Source organism: Macrosteles quadrilineatus, unplaced genomic scaffold, assembly GCF_028750875.1.
Source record: "Macrosteles quadrilineatus isolate MER2022 unplaced genomic scaffold, UCM_ALF_1.0 Scaffold_6__1_contigs__length_79288215, whole genome shotgun sequence".
NCBI lineage: Eukaryota > Metazoa > Arthropoda > Insecta > Hemiptera > Cicadellidae > Macrosteles > Macrosteles quadrilineatus.
In genome coordinates, this window is record NW_026542599.1 from 35,075,810 (window position 1) to 35,093,107 (window position 17,298).

At 32.9% G+C, this 17,298-nt stretch overlaps 1 protein-coding gene across 1 annotated transcript in view; it reads left to right on the forward strand.

Moving 5' to 3' along the window:
• Positions 1 to 17,298, forward strand: part of LOC128996892 (xaa-Pro dipeptidase) — a 275,430-nt gene that overhangs the window by 131,845 nt on the left and 126,287 nt on the right. The window lies entirely within an intron of this gene.

Below are 17,298 nucleotides of genomic sequence, written 5' to 3' on the forward strand. Positions count from 1 at the left end.
GAACAGCTAAGGCGTATCCCTTCTGGACTACCGCCCTATTTTCTGTTTAAGGTATCAAGATTTTTAGTAATTTTACAGAAAATAAGGTACAATTTTATATCTTAACACCTCCCGAAATCCAAAGCTGTTACCGTGATATATAAATACTTCATTATAGATTCAAAGATCTCAGAAAACAGTCCACATTATCAGAATTTCCAGCCAAAGAAGAATACGGGATTATTTAATGCGTAACCCGGAAAAGTGCTAACTCATTTATTTATTTGAGACGAGAGCAATCATGTATTTGAATGTAATATAATCAAGGAACCGGTGCAAAGGTGGCAATCACAATTTCGTGATGGATGCGAAATACTAATATTAGCAGTGTTAGTAGCTAGAATAACAAATTACTTAGCCTATTGAAATGTAAAGTAAAAGTTAATATTAGTTTATCCGTTACTCTATTAATGTACAGTAGTTTGCGACTTTTAACAGCTCATAAAAACATAGAAAATATTGGCAAACAATGTCTTGAGTACTTTGGATTAGGGAATACAAGGGGATTATTTCTTGAGTTCTTCATAGATGAGAGAAAAACATATTTTTGGAATCCTTAGACATTGAGAAATGAAGGAAATCATCCTTTCGTTGAACGCTTGACTAGTTATTAAAATTAATTTTAACTTGCTATTGACATTTTAAGTACCATGAGAACACAATATTGTTAACAGCCATTGCTAACCGACCTAAAAGTAGGTCTAGTAGTTGTTATCAATATCCCAAACCTTCTAAAAGCTTTCTAAAATTTTAAAGAACTAAAAAATAATAACAAACAATTCAAACAATTATTGAAAGAACATAAAGTCTATTTTTAATCGAAGGGTTTTATTCGTAACATAACAATGTTATTATTTCAAACATCGATACGAAAAATATATTGCTACCATAATATTATTATCAATCAATAATTTGTTGTCAACAAATTCAATAAGAAACTTAATAATAACAAGTTTCATATTCTTAGAATGTTGCAATAACAGTTAAAACACTAATCACCTAATGCTAAACAAGCGGTAAAAACGCCCCATAAAACACACAAAATTTGGATTGAAATAAAATGGAAACCTGCCGACTCAACAGGTCTCTCTGTATCGACGAGTTAATAAATTCGATACCAATTAATAACACAAAACCCGAACGAGGGGATGTGTGGAGACTGCACACCCTCGAGTCACAACTTATTGGCTTTATGATTACAATAAAAGCGACGGCGTGCGTCTGGAAGGTGAGGAAATCGCGGACGCATGCGTCAAATAGCGTCGCGACGCAACGCCAGTAGTGTCGAGAGCGGCGGCGAGGCCGGACAAAAGCGCGGCAGATTTTGGCGGGAGTCGCGAGCGCGAGTGAGGTTAGGTTAGGTTTACGTGAGGATGAGATAAGAAGTCTGCAAGCCACAGCATGCCTCGCAGAAAACAGTCGAAACCACGCTCAGTAAAAAGTAAGTGTTTTGAATTTGTTAAAAGGTGTTTGATGTTCGTTTAAAGGGTAGTTATGCATGTCAGTGAAGGAAGTAAGGTGGTTAGAATGGATAGTTGACTATCATAGTTTGTGGCAAGTTTAAAATGGGATGAGAACTTTCAATAAACCGGTCTAATTAGGGACCAAAGGCATCTGGATAAAGTATAATAAACCGTTTGAGTACGCCTAGTTTATAATAGCAATATAAACAATATACTATAACTTAGTGGTTATAGTTTTTAAGGCTCTAGCCTAGGATTGTATTCCAATTACATCAGGCTAGACCTAGGGGTTGCAGCATTATCACTTAAGTTCATTAGTGATTTGACGGGATTTGAACCCAGGACCTCAGGGACCAAAGTCCCGTGCTATACCACTGAGTGGTTATAGTGATCGCATTTTAATTATAACAATGCCAGTTGAATCTATAGACAAATCAGTACCTAGTGTTTTGAGTGTTTGAAACTGAATCCAGTTGTCCTTTATTATTATTATTGGGTGTTAAATAAATGGCCCTGGTTAATGAACCCCCTGATATTAGTTAGTAATAAAGCTGTCTTAATATCTATTTAACACTCATTCTCAGGCCATTAATTTTATATAATTCATCATAAAATAAATAATTAAATAATGTACATCTTTGCCTTTAAGTGTGCAACCTGGTGTCGGCATCGAACAAATCTAATCTCATGAAACATCTTTTACAAAAAAGCTTGAATAGTGTATTCTGGATAAAAATAACATGAAACTACTGAAGCACTGTCAAATCGCCGTCCGGATTAAACGACGTCCGTATTAATGAGGGGTTACTATCTAAACTGCAGGTACCGGTAGTGAAGTCAGTAATAGTTGTTACATGCAGAAAGTTGGTAATCTAAACCCAAGAAGTTAATCACCTTAGAACCAAATATTTTTCCTATTGGCAAGCACGTTGTTGTAATTAGAGTTTATAAGCATTATAGTCACTCTTACTGATAGTTGAGAGGAATGGAACCAGAAATCCTGAAGTTATTTCCTAAAATATACTCAAATAAAAACAAACCCATGTCAAGCAACACTTACACTGAAATAAAATACGCATTACTTAGAGAATTTAGAGGGAAATAGATCGTCAACAGATTATAAACTGTTATTTGGATTTACAAGAATGTATAGAAATATAATGATATTGCCAAGTGGTCACACAAAAATATGTATCGATTGGCATTAATCAAGTTTTAATTGATTTCGTTAAATATAACTCAATTAATAGGCAGGGCTCTATGTTCATGTAAATGTTATGTACACCGTATTTTAAAAACGTTACATGTAAACATCTTCTGTGCGTGAATCGAACTGAATATATTTGGCTGTTAATGACATGGGCTCGTTAAAAGTTTGATAGGTATATTTATGCGATTTATTTACTGATAATTTCAATATTCACGATAATTCATATTTTCTTAAGTGTAGCAATATGCACGTAAGATTAAATAATCATAACGTTTTCTAGTAGTAGTTGAAAATAATACCTTAGCGTAAAAAGACTTAGTCAATAACATAATTAATCGCATACGAATTTAAATGGAAGGTCCCGTGTCCAGTAACCGATTAAAGGCTCAATGATTACAAACACACTAATGAGTTTTAACCAATCAATCATTTATTAATGATGTGCAAATCCGGAAAATAATGAATTAATGATTGGAAAACAGTAATTTCACCATTTTAATAACAAAAGTATGATTTTAAAGGTTGCGCTATGTTAGTATTTATAGTCCGTGAGTAAATAACAAATATTATATGCTATTATATTTTTTTATTTTAAATTAAAATGTTGAGTATCTATGTTGGGAATATTTGGGAGAAGAGGCTATTAAATTGTGCGTTTTTTATTTTACCACATTATCTTGCAGGCGTCCATAGATGTATCAATACCAAAGTGAAACGACAGCTATGTTAAATTTTCTGAAGCAAACTTCGTTAACAACAAAAAAAAATTAAATTTTGTACCCTTTTAATACAGCCAGTCTAATTTTTCACGCTGATTAATTTTACGACACCTTACCTCTACCTTTCAAATCCAAAATGTAAATGTGTGTGTTGTGATGCGAAGTAATACAACAAGGGGTCTAAAAGAAAACAAAACTAACTGGTAATTTAAAATTATTCATACTTGTAGTTTCTTCTCTTCGAGTCACTCTGAATATGCAAGATTAATATTACATTTTACCAACAACCTACAGTAAGGTCCACGAGAGTCTGCAGTTGAAGGAGGAGCCTATTTACCACGTGACTTCGAAGGAGCCAATGAGGACAGTGCGGTGTTGCCAAATCTAATAATACCAGCTGATTTGAAAATATAGTTTTGTATATTTTAATTAGTGTCGAAAAGTAGTGAACTGGTGATGTTGCCACGTCGCGCTAGTACAGTCTTGGCATTGGCTGCCTCCAACTGCAGACTCTCGTGGCCCCGTTTTTTTTTTTAAAGAAAGTAATGGGTTATCCATAATGGATGGTTTTTAAACAGCTGTTACTCACCTATTGATATGCATAACATGTTGGCGTTAGCGATAAACAAGCGGCCAGTTATTGTATAAATTTTACATTAATGTCAATGTCAGTCGACATGGCGACGTTCCATAAAGGAATACTGTCTTGAGGTGGATGTTAAATTCAAGGGATCTGTTCTCTAGACCAAATCTCCTGGGAGGTCAAATTCTGTACGTACAAAGGAACACATCGTAAGAGTAGGAGAATCAGTTCACCAAGTCCAAACAGATCTGCAAAAAACATCCTGTAACTTCTGGAGGTGGGGCTACAGTATGTTGAAAACAAAGTCCATTCAAAAACCTCAAACCATTCGTGACCTAAAGAACAGCCCAATCGTTGTAATCTCTGCAATACTAATGTCAATGAATCTTCATGTGTTCACGAATTTTCACATTAAGATAGGACACTTTTGGACATTGGTGGAGGTAATTTGAAATACATAATCTTTGATAGATGAAATCGGTATCGGTGTGTAATTAGGCTTTAATAAAGTAATATTGTTGTTTTTCTAAACGCTAATGCTTTTTTATATCATCGACCCGTAAAAAAAAAAAAACAATGATCATGTGTAGTTACTAATTTCAGCCCATAGATTTGGAACAATTGTAAATCCATTAACAGCTATGGGAACATCGTTTTGATGTTTTCTTCTTATTGGCATGACTTCTTCCTCTTGCGTATTCTGTTTCTTACTTCGTGCTTTAAATAATTTTATTACTTATACAAAATTGACGAATTTGTAATCATCCCTAAATTGAATCATTGGTCACGCTCTATCAATCATAAAATTTGCATCTTTATCTTACATATTTACTGTTAAACGGAAAAAATCACAAGAAATATTTTGATTGATATTTTTTGTATTCCACGATTTAATAGACAGTTTTTTAACCAACACAGTACCATGTAGTTTTATTTACACCTAACTCCGAATATTCGTGTTTATGAGCTGCATTTTAATTCATTCTTCACACTAACTGCATTAGTCTGCACAGGAATGGCGTCCTGGAGGGTGGAGTAGGGGGAAGTACCCCTATCCCTAGGGACTACGCCTGTCGAGGGGGTTCCCTGAGGATAGCGTTCCGTCCCGACGTCCCGCAGGACTCTATCCCGGCACTCCCGAGCTTTTATAAAATATTTGTTTATGTTGGCAATATTTTATACAAACTTCTAAAAATGAGAAAGATACAGCCAACATTTTTTTATAAAGTTAAATGTTATTAAAATCTACTTAATTGTTATTGTTTTTTGTAAAAAAATCGCTTATTAAATAATAAGCTAAATAGCAAAAAATCCCTGAAATGTAGATGTTTTTGTTCTGCATTGATTATAAATATTAGTAACATTAAACTAGATGTTTTACTATGGGTTGTTTGAGGAGGTTTTTTTTAGCTAAAAAGCTACTTTACCTTGAGGTAGGCTAATATTTAACTCATGGGGCTTTATGGGGGTAAACATTTGTTTTTCTAAAATTTCCTATTTTTCTGAAAACCATTTTAAAAAGCTTAAAAACAAATAATTTAGTATATTAAATCTACTGAAGTGTATTTGTACAATTGTTGGTTAAAGAGAATATGAAATAAATGTAAATTTAAAATCTCCATGTTATTCTTACGGACAACAATTTAAATATTATAGTTTGATTGTTTATGAATATTTTTTTAAAATTTGACAAATTTATTTATTTTATACTAAGCTATTTATATGTGACTAAAAACCACACTTTATTACCCTCCCTCCACCAAACCTATCGTTACACATAATGATATCTATATGATTTAACTGAAAATTCCAATCAGCCAAATGGAAATTCGCTCAATCTGCAGGTTTGCTGCGGCAGGGGTATTTTGTTTCATTTATGGGTGGATCGAGAACTTGAGGTGGGAACTCGGAATCATTGGAACATTATCACATACATAGACGCTATTGGGGATTGGCGGGATTCAAACCTGAGAATTTAGGACCGAATTCTCGCACTCTAACACCGCCACACGACCTGTTTAATGAAATAACTAAAGTGGAGCATTTGGTAATAAAATGGTAGTGGTCAACCCATACTCAAACAATGTATATCTTATTTATTATGTTACTGCGACCTGAACCGTGGAATGGGCATGGATATTAAGGGTGGTATTATTAAAGGGTTGGGGTAGTTGTCGCTCGGCTGGCATGGCAGGTAAATTAATTATAGCCACTATTTGTCAAATAAACTTCACTAATTAATTTACTTGAACAACCGATGTTGTGGGGAAGAGTAGAGGTATCTATTGGTAATACTTACGTAATAGTCACCATAGCTTGTTCCAATTATTGATACAATTATTTTAAGCTACAAAAAGCTTAAAACTTTAGTTAACCTTATATTATAGTGAATCCATATGGAAAAATGTAAAATGCACAGAATCCACCTCCAATAAAGTTTTCTTTACCAATAACATTTTTGATCCATACGTAAACAAGTATTTTTCATACGTACTATTTTGTAAACGATTGATACAATTGACACTGATATAATCTTATCATTGTAAATTTTTCATGATATTTTTGATATGTAGGTAAAATAATATTTAAATGTAAGTCGATTTTTGAATAAATCGATTGTTTTTTGAAAACCGTTAAGTTAAAACAAACTGTCTGTTAGGGTTTCAGTTGTCCCTCCGACTCTGTCAATTGTTGTATTACCCACCCCCCCCCACCCAACCCAATCCCCCACTCATCCCAAACTGATCGAGTTTCATGGAAAATCTGCTTCGATGACTTCATTTTGTTTTAGACTTATCCCTTAAAAGCCCTCGATTTCCTATTGGATTGAAAACAACATTGACAAATGTATTGTGTCGATTGATATTTTGTTGTCATTTTGTATAGTTTGTGTATTTAGTAAGTTATTGAGTGATTTGTGCAATGTTACATAGGATAAGAGGGAAAAGCTATACACTTCTTCTCGTTAATTTAATTTCAACATCAAATGTTAAAAATAATTAAAATAGAAACAGCTTATGTGAATTTTTACAGCAAGATATATTTAGATGACAACACAACTCATTTCATTAAAACGTTTTCATTAGCTCGCTTTCTTGTCTGTTCTGTTTTGTAATCGATTTGTTTTTGCTTTCCGATGAGCTAGAGACTTGAAACTTGAAAGATAGGTCACAAATAGATGACAATGCAATATTATATCATTTAATTTTCATATTTCCCTTGGACGCCTTGAGGCTTCCTAATTTTCAATGTTTACATTTTGAAAGAATGTAAATATATCAATTGAAGCCAGCTGTAAATACTTTAATTTGACAGTTTATTCAAAGAGAAAGATTAAGAGGTACAGGTTCTCCTCCCGAGAGATTAAAAAGTTTTAGGATAATGAGAATAGTAGTATCAATATCTGATTACAGTAAAAACGGGGTTAGTTATGTATTAAAACATGTATTAAAACTATATAAAATATATTTCATATGTTTACACATTAAAGACTAATAAATGGAAAAAGCTTTTTAAAATACGTTTTTAAACAAACTAAAAAGCAGAAAATAATTTATGTGGAGAGAATAAATACTTGTAAGATCTAAAACGAAAAACGTTGATGATAAACGTGGAGATAATAATTGTAAATTAGCTATCGTATTCACCTCACGTTTTTCGTTTTATATCTTACAAATAGTAACGCTTTTTTATTTATACATTTTTAATTTATAGAAATCGGTGTTTGTAGCCATGTAAACAGGTTTTGACCTGTTCAATTTTTGCTTAATGGTAGCAATAATCTTTCAATTTTTGATCGACGTACGATAGTTTTGGATACAATAAGGTTTATACCAACAATTTATAATTCATGAACGGTGCAAAAAAAAGTTATATAGTTTGAAAGATTTCATCTTGTCTTTTCGGATATGTTCTAACAATATCTATTTTTATCAACATTATAACTTGTTTGTGCTATTGTACGGATCAATATCAATTACTTTCTTCAATACTATTAGTTATTACGTATATTTATAATATACAATACAGTTGTACACTAATAAAATATGTTACATTGACTATCGATTAAAACAGTATCATCAATTATCAATAGCTTTAACTAGAGGCTAAAATATAAAATATTCACATGGTTATCAATTTGTAAACTATCACAATAATTTAATTACCTGGAGTACTTTTAGAGAAGGAAGACGTGATTTAATTTGTATGAAAAAAAAAACAGCAAACACATTGCCTAAAAAAAGTATATAGAAATAAAAAAAGTTGCCGGATTAATTCTCAATCAATAGCTTTTGGATGGATCGGTGCTCGTTGATCGGAACTGGATCTTTGGGCTGTAAATGGGCCTGGGCAAATTAACAGCTGATGTCAGTCAGTAACAAAGCTACACAGGTCATGCCACTCAACTCTACAATCACTCACAGCATATATTATTTGTGTTGGATTAAAGACTTGTGTAATGTAGAAAGAAATAAAGTTAGGCGCATATAGATCAAACGATCAAGAATATCCTATTTTGTTATTCATACTAGAACCAACGAGAGTTTTGTATACTCGTAATAACCAATAACACAAACCGTGGCAACGCACGTAGCTTTCAATAATTTACTATTTACCAAAATAGGAACCGATCCAATTAACAATTACCACTAGGCATTAGCGGTTAATTCATTAAAGGTCTGACTGGCGAATGTGGTGTGTGGCGATTCATTATTAATGTGATATTGTCATCAAAGTACACTATTGATTTTAGGTGGGTTTGGGCCTTACGAACTGAGAACTGTGAAATAATAGCGTGTAACTGATGAAACGTTGAATTTTGTATTCGGTTCTGTCGGTGTAGTGAGACTGCTACTGGAGGTACTGGCTCAAATCACGCCAATCACTAAAGAATTTAAGTACATTTTACTTCGTCGTCGTCGTGATTTTCTAGTCCAGTAAGATGAAACCCTTCTGGATTAAGGCTGTTTAAGGACTTCCCTCTTTCTCGATAACTCAGTAACCTAGGAGTCCAGAACCTGGGTCGAGTTGTAGGTGTACCTATTTATTATTGTATACCTATGCAAAGACAAGTGTGGGTCTTTTACAAAATGAGAACTTTTGTCGTAAAAACATTCTTTACTGAAAGAAATTGGACGAAATGAAAAACTTTAAAACAGATATATATATATATATATATATATTTAATGTATATAAATATTACTTGGAGTATAAATTTTCTTTATCGATGGTATACAATTCTAAGCCACAGTAAGTAATAGCTTCTTTAGTAAAATGAAGCAATCACGAACATTTGTTTTGAGGAATGAATTTTACAGAAAGTATAACTGAAAACAAAATACGATCTGCATTTGTTTATTTGAAACAATTTAGTGCACATCATCGAAAATATTCTAAAAGTAAGCAATGCACACTAAAGCAATATTATTGATCAAGCGCAATTTTCCAGGAATCTCTTCATTTCTCACACACCCTTTACATTTCGAGGCATACAAATTTCAGATAACCAATAGATTGATCAGTCGTTAGACATTTTATAGATACGACCCAAGCAGCAACTCGAGCATAGAATTTCAAAAGCTTGAATAATCAAAGGCTGCAAAGTCAAAGCGTGCGGACAGAGGCTTGGGACGATGGAAATAATTAATAATGATGTTCCCCCAGGATTACTGGGCGTTGGATACTATTTAAATTAATCCCAGCGTAACCCAGGTGAAGTAAACTCCAGCGGGAAAGCGGAGTAATATACTTGAAACTCTGTTGATGATCGTAGAACACTCGTATAAAGTATTTATCTTTAAAACACACTTGAAAATACGTTAATTATACACCATGAAATTAAAATAAGGACTGGCCACACATGGTCTAACACACACATACCTGAAAACATCTACCGGAATCACATATTCTTGAAACATATTAAACGTAGAGTAGGCTACTACTTACTATTGGTAACTTAAATGTAATTGAAATATAATGCGATCATAAAAATAACGTGACACACTGATAGATTGTTAATTTTTTTACTCTTGGAGCACTGTCAATAATCGATAAACTTATATTTCTTTTAAATATACTTTAAATGGTACTTACCCATAATTAACTTTAAACTCGTGTATTAATTATCAGGACTACTCATATACTTGAAAAAATCTCTTTGAAACGATCTACTACACGTACTGTAAATGCTGTTGACCAATGAGTAGCACAAATTGTTAGGGGAAAATATACTCCAAATAATATTTAATAAAATTTAAGATATACTTACACCATGAGTTAGCTTCAAACAAAGAAGTTAAGTTATGAGTTAATGTTGTTCATCAAGATGAATACGTGAAAGACATAAGTTCAAGTGTAACACACGTATACTTCTGATTAAAATGTACTTGATTCACTATCGATTTTCAAACAGCAATCGCACATTTATCATTAATTTTTCTAAGAAGTGTTAAAATGTTTCCTTCAAGTATATTTGAAACTATCTATCATCGTATAACACTTGCATATTATAAATATACTTGAAACATTATCAAACAATGAGGTGCATTCATTGTGGTGTGAATCAAAATATCAAGTAATTTTCATTATATTGTATCTTGTATCTCACGTATATTGTTCATTGAAATATACAGATAGGCTACTAAACATTTTATCGTGTAAAAACCAAAATTTGTCCATCAAAATTTTTTAGTGGTTTGAAATATTTTAGAAGATATCTTTCAAATAATTGTTGTAACTGGAAATAATACTGCAAATTTTAATAAATTCTGTGCATTACCACAAAACACATGTAGCCTGTTACATAATTAAAAATACTGACATTCAGTAGCTCTGAGAATTGTAATATTTGAAAGGATTAGTTAGCCTACCTAAGTACTTCTGAGAAATAAACGTGTATTTTGACAGCCCTCTTCATGTTTTAATTAGTTCCTGGTAGATTGACAGAGGCTAAGCAGACCATGAAGGACTAAGGATCTCCCCGGAGACGTCACCGACCAGCTAAGGACCTACAGGATATAATGTGACTCATAATATGATGTCCTACCGTCTCCTTTGGGGAAACCTCTATCATATCTTGGCCCAGGGATGATATAGGCGTACGTTACTGTCAATAGATTATATTTATTTATTGTGTAGAAGTAGAATTTGTATAATTTTGTTTTGTGGTTTGGTAAATGAATATGCAATTCTTCTTAGAAAAGAAGTGCCGATCTTTTTTATTAGTTTCATTGAAATCTGCTAAAGGAATTTTCCAACTAGGTTACTCAGTATATAAATCTATATAATTATTACGCGAACACGAAGTTTATCGGTTGAACTCCTACGCCATTTCTTAATCGATTTTATCCATTGACGTCGCATAACAAGCAAAAGACATAACCAGCAAAATACAAACAGAATGCTAACAGATTCAAGAAGTACGGAGCTTCCTTCAGGACTCAAAACACCATGAGTAAAATACCGCATCTTAAAATAGAAGATTGTAACAAATTCGAAGCTTCGGGCATCTACAAAACCAATTGTAACGATTAAGATAGCTTCTACATTGGATAGACTGTGAACTTTATTAACCGCTTCAAAAACCACATATCTGAGTGGAGGAGCAACAAACCGGAATGATAAATTGTCGCACAACTCATGTAAAAAAATTGCCACTCTATAGGAAAAATGGAGGATAGTCTATGTATTTGAAAGAATTGTAAAAAAAGGATGAATGTAGCAGGATAAAGTACGAAACAGTATGAAGGAAGCCATTACTATCTTTCATGTATATTTACCGTATTGTTTAAAACAGTATGAGTGTAAATATATGTTTCGATTGTTATTAGGTGTTCTTTATTTACTATCTGTAAAATTAATAACACTTATTATGCTGATTAAGAAGTTACTAGTTAACCACCCGTGCTCCGCCACGGGAATATTGTCAGCAATAAAAGACATAATAATTAACAAATACGTACGTAAGAAGAAAAAAACACACACACATATATATATCCACTGTACAAAAAAGTTTACAACCAAAACAAGGCAAATATTACATAGATTTAAATCAGTTGAGGTATCTAAAAATAAAACATATGAAACTGTTATTCTAAGACTATTTAAAAAAAAATCAACGTAACACAATATTTTTAGTGGTATTGCCCTAATCGAGTTTATGAGTGCCAATCCACATTTTACTTCAACAAAACTTTCAGGCCTCACTCTTGATGGTCAGCGCCTCAGAAGGGACAATAAAATAGTCCATCTCGGAGTCTCCGCTCAGCCACTCAGTGTTCACCCAATTATAGGCACATCAGGGGATGTCTCGCAATAAAAAAACCATATAGGCGAGACGACGCTGGGCTGTAAACGTCTCACAAGCCTACATGAAGGGAGGAACACGATTGACACACTGGTAAACATCCCACAATATGACACAAATCCCTCTTTTCCCTTGTTGCAGTAAGATTTTCCTTCCTCATAAGTTGTAAAGTCATAGTTGTGTGCTGAGATAATGCTCTTCTGACAGTAAAAAAGTTCCCTTGTTCGTTCAAGAAAGTAGTTAAAATGTTGGAAACCAGACCCAGATGTTCTCGATTGGGTTCAAAATAGCCCTGGCTAAAGATTTTGCTGGATTTAGTAACAAAGCTACATAGATCATCTTAGCTATATGCCATTCTACATTCTTATCGAATGCTCATCTTAAACCATGAATTTAGGCGTACATGACTGTGTTAAAACAGTGATAACGATTAAAAAAGGGACAAATATAATGTATGAGTAGTTCCTTTGAAGATTATACTGGGATTATAATGGAATTGTGGTACATAAATTATACTTAAAGTATCTACAAGCCCGCAAAATTAATATTAAGCCTTTTGTTCAATAATAGCAAAAAAAAAAAAATAAAGAATTTGTATGAGATTTGAAACCAATTTATATACCTCTTCAAAATTCAGGATTGTTATACTTCACAAAAATTCCAATATAATTCTGTACTCGAACCATCTCATGTTTATTATAGTGATCATACTTCCAACAATGTAATTTTTTTCTGATGGCTATATATTTTTAGAATGAATTCTCACAGGATTAATCCACCAATCCTCGAGGTGTCCTTGAGTAGGACTCAGGTGTCTGTGTTGTAGAAGTAGTCACTAGGGTCGCCACCGTAGAGCAGTAATGGGGTTTATGACTGGTGTTAAACCTTTAAACCCCATCGAGCTTCGTCTAAGATTAAGGTGCTTAATCTCTTATTTCTTAATCACCAAATGCAGTAGTTTGTACAGACTAACTATTTATTTTTGAAATGGGAAACAATCTATTTTTCAATTAGTAAGAAAATTGTATATTGAAACTATTTCGTGTTTGATTTGCAATTGTGAATAAATTATAAAGGCGTAGTGGTACGGTTTGTTTTTGTTAATGTATCCCGATGGATCATGGACAATCAACAATATTTTTATAAAGTCTCCTGAAGCTTTAGTTGAGATGATTTTAGATCTCACCTGATTTTCAGAGAGTCATAATTACAACACCGAGTCTTACAGTTTTCTATGCAACACAATCATTGCAAGAGTACACATTTTGAGCATTATTTTTTTCACCAACAAAACAAAATGATTTTTTTATTCGTTATGAATATCTCTGTTTTTAGAAAGATCTAATATATGTAAGTTTTTGTAACTCATTCCTGAAGAGCATTGATGTCTAAAACTTACTGTTTAAACAGTTCCACAATCGTTCTTAATTACTCAAGTACTCAATTCGTTCGTAACAATTATCCAACGTTGCCACTCGCAATGGGTAATATTTCCAAGAGAGGTTACAAAATCACAGTTGTTACAATTAACTTTTCAGCACAACTGAAGATAGCAATCTGGTGAAGTGGATAGAGAGTTTAATGTCTCTATAAACCGAGTATCTCTAGTGACAAAAGCGCTCCTGGCGGAGGACGCCGTAAACCTGCACCTGAGGCCTAGTGGGGCCATAAAACACTACACAAGCGCATATACTTATATATAGTTTGTGAGAGGAGAGTTATTGATTGTAAACCTTTCATTGAACTACTGTTCCCATCACTCAGGGATAGATGCACCTTTGGCTTTTAGTTTGGTAAAGTAATAGATAATAATTCTCAACCATAGGATTTCAGAACTCGTAGCTTTACCTCTAATTGAGAAAATATATTCCAAAAGTTTTATTTTCCGCACTCCGATAAAAGTGAGGCAGGTTGTAATCAGAACAGCGATATTCTTACTAAGAACGGAGAATGATGGGTAAATGAAAAGCACGATAAGTTTCAAGGCAGAACCTTATATGTACGAAGATAAATACAAGTAAACATTCAAATAATAAAACCTTGAACAGCTTGAAATAAAAAACGAAAACAAAATATTACAGTTTCCATCCTAAGATCGGCTGATTAAGCTTATGGACGGTAAATAATTAGGAACTAAAAATACACTTCAGAACTAGAATTTTTTTAGGATTTCAGTTTCTAATACATGTAATTTAGGAGCTTAACGTCTTGCAATAACATATCGACTTTTGACTTCCCATTCCCCTTTCCCCCTACAGTTATGAGCATTCTAAGGCGATTTTAAAGAACGTAGGTGTTTCTAATAAAAAGCTGGAGTAGGGGAAACAATACAACAGTGCTAGTGATGGTTAGGGCTTAAAATTGTGAGACCATTTTGGACCGACGTGCCCAGAATGTGATGGCGGTCAGATTGTGGCCCTTATGTTGGGAAAACGCCGCTGTGTTGGGCTTCAAACTAGCCTGTTAGGGTGGCCTTTTGGAAAACATATATATATATATATATATATATATATATATTTATTTAAACAAGATAACTTAAAGATCGTGTTATTTGGCTAAAAAGTTGAATTACTGTATGGATCTTATCATTAACCAATATAAAATTGCGTTTTATACAGGGTGTCCCGGAACACTCTACCAATATTTTAGGGCATTGCTAGTGGGTATGAAACATACCTAAATATCATATTTAAATTGTACAAAAGTCCTTAGTTACTCACACAGCCGCCATTTTGTTTTTTCAGTTATTATTTTTTTCTAAAGAATGGTTAAACATACAAAATGGAAACTTTGCACAAACATTTATGACAACTAGGCAAAGCTACAACAAAATTATGACAATTTTTCAAATTCATAAAACAAAATGGTGGCCATTTAAATGTTTTGTAAAATCAACGGTTTTCGAGTTATTCAAGAAACAAAATTTTAAATGGCCGCCATTTTGTTTTATGAATTTGAAAAATCGTCATAACTTTTTTGTAGCTTTGCCTAGTTGTCATAAATGTTTGTGCAATGTTTCCATTTCGTACGTTTAACCATTCTTTATAAAAAAATTAATAACTGAAAAAAAATGGCAACTGTGTGAGTAACTAAGGACTTTCGGACTATTTCAATATGATATTTAGGCATGTTTCATACCCAGGAGCAATGCCCTAAATTATTGGTAGAGAGTTCCGGGACACCTTGTATACAACATACTGTAAATTGTGTAAAACTAGTCTTTAAAAAATAAAAGACGGATTGAGCTTATGGAGTGGTGCTTAGAGTTTGATGTTTACGTTCAATCTTATGCTCTAATCGAACTATGAATAATAATAATTATTAACAATTGTACACTTATTGGTTCAACAAACCTACCTTTGGTTCACATTTAAATTAAACAAATTATATAATTCTTAAAACGAGATTAACCTTCTATTTAATATACTACATTGTACAGAATTCATAATGTACTATCAGTAAAATAAAATGGTGCAATAAATAGCTGGGTTGCTGAGTGGTTTGCTCGCCCATGAATCCGGCTCAATTCTGAGCCAGTAGTTTTAAACGAAACTGCACCTTTTTGTTCTTGATTATTGGGATTTTAATAAAGTACCGGTGAGCTTATCTTAGTCAGTAACAATGCTACACAAGGAAGGTTACTCCATTCTACACTCACCCTTCACTCATATTTGGGTTTAATATGCAAAGTTGTGTTCCCATCTTGATAATACGTGAACATTTCATAACTTTATCGAAACACCGAAACAACATTCGTTCCTTTCTCTACAATAACTTTTGATTCTATATAAATGGCGTCACTATATTCCCGTACTTCCAATCTCACTACACGCACGCTAGTCGTCGAGGGACTGTATCCAGGGACAGCATTATTATTAATGATGATTAATACTTAGTGGATAGCATTTAATTCCCAAAGCTCCAGTCTGGACCTTAGTGGTCGATTTAATTAGTATTAAAACATTTCATTTTAACGAACAGAATTTGTTATTTTGTATAGTTTGTAACAATAGGGCCAAAATAACATACCCTGTGGAATATATTGTTGACTCTAATATAAACCGTTATCTGTTCCTTGCTCCCTGGAGTAAAGCTGTTGTTTATAATGTGGATAGTGGTTGAAATTATACAATATATATATTTGGTAGGTTGTATTTTGTAAGGGTTATGTAATGATGAGGAAAGTTTCATGGAAGTCTCGTTCGCGTACAAACGCAACACTAGTAATAAACAAACATTTAATCTAGTTTAATTTTTAAACTAAAAATAGTTCAGTCGAACATTGAACTGTCGTATGGAAAGCTTATGTTAGTTTTATTATAGGTTTCTTCTCTTTGGATTGGTGTAACATACTTTTGTTGACAAAAGTTGATAATAATGTATTATAGATAAAATTGAAAACAATCATACAAATAAGTTGAACTTAATTCAATCAAATTATTCATGGTTATTTCCTATAATAATAAATATACATATTGTTCTGAAGAAAGAAAATGAAATAAGCTGATTGAGAGAAAATGTTAGTATTTAAAAAAAAGTTCATAAAACAAAAAATAAATACAATCGTACCAGACGTAGATCTTACAATGAAAATTACATGAAAATCATTTCGCAATTGGGTTACAGTTATGTTTAAAATAAGACTGCATTTCATACTTAGTCCCAAATATATGGTGGTTTTATTAATTTAATACTAACCTTTATAATGATACGACTCAAATTACGTGTATTTAAACAAAATTCAAACGCAAAGATATTTCATTGAAAGACTTTAAGTTTTATCATTTTAGATACCATATTTTGTTGTGAATCAACCAGTGATTCAAGGCAGATTTATTCATACAAATTCCAAGTAATGCTATGTGGTATATTTCAGTGTCTCTTACGTTGTGGTGTTTTGTCAATTTGCCACTGACTACTATACAGGGTGCCCCGGAACTCTCTACCAATATTTTAGGGCATTGCTCCTGGTAAAGAAA